General features: G+C 36.7%; 1 protein-coding gene across 6 annotated transcripts in view; it reads left to right on the forward strand.

The window, feature by feature from the left end:
• LOC125047433 (calcium-activated potassium channel slowpoke-like) overlaps window positions 1-5000 on the forward strand; it is a 316251-nt gene that overhangs the window by 180535 nt on the left and 130716 nt on the right. The gene's annotated exons all lie outside the window — the stretch shown is intronic.

The raw sequence follows: 5000 nt of genomic DNA on the forward strand, positions 1-5000 counted from the left end.
AATAAATTCTAGATGTATAACTGATGAATATTCAGTAGTTATTGAATTGCATTTCCCTTGTGGGCTTTATTATTTCTGGCGACTATGTTCCTCAAATTCATTCCTAACAAGTTTAATGATATAAATTACGATGGAAACTGAACCCAAGTTTATTGTCTTGCTCACATTCCGTATGTTTTCCACATGGGAAAATTATCATTCCCATGAGAATCCACCACACACGTCACTATTTCAAAAGTTATTAGGCTAAGGTTAAATTATCATGATTCTGAATTTCATGTTCTTTAGGGGTGTAAATTAATATAGATCATTGAATTCCCGTTTAGTCACGTTCTCTTTCCTACAAGAAAGATAGCTTTTAGAAATAGATAGGTACACATATAGGTAGGCCACGCTAAGTTTATTTCAAGAAGATTTAGGTGGTTTATATGAGAGGCTGTGAAATGTAGATGTTATTAAACATTACTTTTGAAGGTAGAAAAAAATTAAGATCGGTTTTAGTTAACCTGACAGCTAATTAAGGAACGTTAAGAAATACTCAATATTACTTGCACACCCATTACAGGGTACATGGCGTAAAATTGCAGCATTTACCTAGTGTCCCTACATATAAATAAAAAAAGAGGATTCTTTACGATCAGAATTAGCAAATACTAGCGATACTTTGTCCCTGTCATTGTGATAGTAATTGCTTTATCTCACTCAAAGAAAACTTTCAAGTATTTTACCATTGAAGATAAAGTTTGATTTGAATAGTTTAGTCTCAAGTTTTAATGGAAACAGGAGGGAGGTGATTAAATATTACAAATTATGGAAAAGGTACTCTCATGAGTGTGACTGTTAATTAATGTTATTAAAAGATCGACATAGGTAATTTAGATGTAGAAAAAATCCTATGGCATTTAATTAGAACAGACAACGTCTGTGAAATTGTTGGAATTCATATTGTCTGACTTTTACTGGTCTTCCAAATTAGAGTCGGCTCAGACAATAGGGGGAAATTGAAACGTCTTCCTAGTTTATAGTTTATATCTGTAATCTCTGTCTCTCATATCACGCACGTTCATATTCTCTATACGTCCGATCGCACTCGCCGCCCTAACAACGCCTTCTTATGAATTGCTACTACGTCACAACTATTCGCTTTGCTAGCTCTCCGTTCATGTCCTCCCATCCATTCTTGATTTTCACGATCGCTCCCTGCTAATGGCGTTATCATCGCCCCGCCACTCTGAATACCGTGGCAAATCGTGGCGTTCTTGGGAACCACCGTTATCACTGCCTTCGTATGCCCAATCGTCCAATTCAACGTTGTTTCGTCGTGACAAGTTGCAGCGTTATAGTCGGGGGAAGTTAGCCTGGCACGGGACGGTCGTCATAACACGCGTGCTGCCTCGCCTTCATTTATCGGTCTTTTAACGATCGCCATGACGAGAATAGGGCCGTTAAAGTTGTACGTGTGATAAGGATATAGGCCTGCAAGGTGTCACATACAGCGTGAGTGAGGGCGAGTGTGTTATTCCACCTTATGTTTCAAAGGATAGGGGAGGATAAACGTAGGGGGAGAGAAGGGGGAAACGAACGAACACGGAAGAGAGAAGGAGGGAGGAAGACATGGACGGGGCGAGAATGTGAGGAATAGGAGAGAAGTAGAGCGATAAATCAAGGGAGAGACCTGCACAGGAAGACAGAGACAAATTAGGGAGTTGTTTTTGTATGACCAACGCACAAATGGAAATTTGTAGTTCGTTAGCAATTCTAGCACTGGATATCTTCAAGCTGAGTCGTGAAAATTTGAGTCATTTACATTAGTCGTTTCATAAGTTGCCAGTCGCGAGATTTAAAGGATTCCTAATAAATGTCAACTGTTTTATCAGAGCTTCCATGTGAACAACGCGAGATTAAGTACAATTTCGGGTATTGCCCAACCGAAAGAAAAGATGACAAAAGCTAATCATTCTCAGTCAAATAGTTAAAAGTTGATGTCTCCCTCACTCATTATATAGGCATTGCTTGGTCATTGTGCAAATGATAACATAAATCCAAAAAGTAAGTATTTAAGGTAACTACTTTATGTGTAGCGGTAACAAGGTTCGGTTCACCTGTTTTATTCTTTGGCAAATTAGTTTTTTTTCTCATTCCTTGTCAATTCGAAATGTCATTAGAAATGGTACTCTCCATTATTAACGAAGCATTCATAGACAAGAAAAGGCAAAAAGCCACAAGAAGTATTTGGTCATCATTGACTGTAATTTGTTTATAAAACTTGATGTCTAGTGGTTAAGAGCAGCCCTTTCCTTCCGAATATGTATCTTTAAAGTACCCTTGGGGATAATTTTCAACTATTTTTCGAATTTTCGATTTTATGCTTAAAAGAATGAAGAATCGTATAATGAAGTTTCATAATTCCAAGTGTCCCTCGACGCCAGTTATGTGAAACAACCCACATGTTTTTTACTGGTCATCTGCAAATTCTGTGTTATGCAAAACTTGCCGTGATTAATGTGAAAAAATCACGGTACCTTAAATCATGCCAAAATGGTTTGCCCATATGGGGACTTTTTTCTTTTATATAGCTTCATGTCTAAATGTTTAAAGTAAGGTTTCGTAGTCATGTTAAATCTACAAGTACAGTGCATTACAACAGCAGTAAATGAGGACAAATCATAGGATTCCATGAAATGGCATAAAGTTGCTACAGATGCAAGAAAGGGTTGATAACAAACATGTCTGACAATGGCTGTTGTGTGATTAGTAACGAGAGCAGAGAAATTTACTTGAACTTTTTTTATCGATGTTTTAGAGTATGCGTTTAAAAGAAACTGCCTTGGAGCCATTACGACCACTTTATCCTGCGATCTGCCTTTACAATTCCTAGCAAGTGTTAGAAAAAAGTACATTAACCATGGGTAAAGAACATTATTTACGGGATAAAGCAGTATAAGCAATATGTGCCTGGCTTGATTTGCAAGAATGAAATACTTTTATGTAATGTGTAAACAGACCATTTCCCTGGAATTTATTACTTATGTTCGATGAACTAGTTACGTCTCCTTTGGAAAAAATGACAAGAAATATCTTTTTTGCGTATTTTTGTTTTCCGTTTATTCTTTGTAAAGCAATCAAATTTTGAAACCAACCGTTATGTAATGTATTCTTTCACGCTATTTTCGATTAGGCATTTCTTAAATTCTGACCTGAATGGTTGTAATGTTTGGGAGTTTATGTGACCTCGTTTGGTAGGGAATCGTTTACCCTCAAGGTCCGATCTTTGAAATGGTGGTCTAGATTAGTAAATATCACCTCAAAATATATTCCAGATTTTAAAAAAATGGTTTTGAAGCAGACATTTATTTTTTTATGAATTGAGGTCAACACGGGCCAAACTACCGAAAAAAACTCTTCAGGTCAAGGGAACCAATATCACATTTTCATTATTAAATAAAGACCATCGTTAAAAGGAAGTCACTCTGTGCAAAATTGATATATTGGTACATACGTAATTAAAATTATTACACTGAGATTTATCATCAGATATTTATAGACAGGGGTAATTGAACATACATGAAATTTCATGCCCACAGGGAAAACTTATTTATAGAAGAAAAAAAAAACTGTAGTACCTTTGATTCTTTAATGCTTTCCAGCTACACCCATTATTTTTTTAAAAGTTGGAAACCCAAGGGTCCTTAAACGGAATCAAATGTCAGCGTAATGAGTGTAAAATCAGGTGATAAGGAATGATGCAGCAAAATATGTGTAATAATTTGGCCCTGTGATCGCAAATGAATAGGAGAAATATTAATTTTGGAGGTAATATTTGAATAAGACTGCGACTACTCCTCATGCGTGAAAGATTGAATTTTATTTTAAGAAGTGGAAAATACTGTTAGAAGCGAAAACAGTGAGTTTTTGTTAATAAAAATATTGATAAAGCTCCCCCACGGTCATCATCGACTTCGAGGCAGCCGTCCAGCAAGTTGATAGAAGCATAAAGTGATACTGCCATGGAAGTTATCAGAAAATGGGCAAGGGGATAGCCATAGCTGGGGCAAATTCAGGTGTCTCGGAAATGTTTTAAAATGTTAGAGAAAGGATATACTAAAGGCGTGAGAAAGACACAATAAAAAAAAAATAAAAAACATTTTTTCACAGGTGAAGATGTACTTGAGAGGAAGATCATTGGTTGAATGCAACTTGTCCGAATAGTATCCTTATATTTCAAATAATCATGGTACTAAGCTGTCAGTTCTGAATTGATTACCATGGCCAGCCTGTCATTAGTCATCACTAGCCCGGGAAGTGCATTTTCCCCACGATAGATGGAAAATGATATGAGGTTAGGGGGTATTAGGTAAAGAAAAAAGTACAAGCAAAAATAAGTATTATATAAAAATGAATAACAAGGAAGAACGAGAAAAGTAGAAATATAACGAAAAAATGACGATTACAAGTAGAAAGGATTGAGCAACTAAACAATAGTAAAACGACAGATGGGAAAACGAATGAGGGCGAAAAGAGTGGAAAGAAAACGTGAAATTTCAACAAAGAGCAGAAAAGGCCAAGGTGTAGGGTGTTCATGGTGGACGGGGCAGGGATAATGTGTGCTTAGGACTGTATTTCCCAATCTCTTTCACTCGCAACCCCATTCTCAGACGGAGTGTTTCGCGACTCCCCGATATATTTTTAAGGTCAAGAAAAAAAATATAAATGTTTAGCGATCTAATTATAATAAACTATTCCCTGAGGTGATTTCATCTTATCATAATCTCACTGTGAATGAAGCAATTTCTTAGCATATTCTCATTGTGAATGAAGTAATTCTTAGCATAAGCTCAATGTGAATGAAGCAATTTCTTCTTAGCATAATCTCAGTGTAAGCCTTACAAATTGCCCCCATCCCACCCTGAGGCGTCCGCGATCCCGTTGGGGTCACAACAAACCGGTTGGAAATCAAGTGGCACAGGGAAGGCATTGTGATCATTGATGAGTAATATAAT

This window comes from Penaeus chinensis, chromosome 41 (assembly GCF_019202785.1).
Source record: "Penaeus chinensis breed Huanghai No. 1 chromosome 41, ASM1920278v2, whole genome shotgun sequence".
Classification (NCBI taxonomy): domain Eukaryota; kingdom Metazoa; phylum Arthropoda; class Malacostraca; order Decapoda; family Penaeidae; genus Penaeus; species Penaeus chinensis.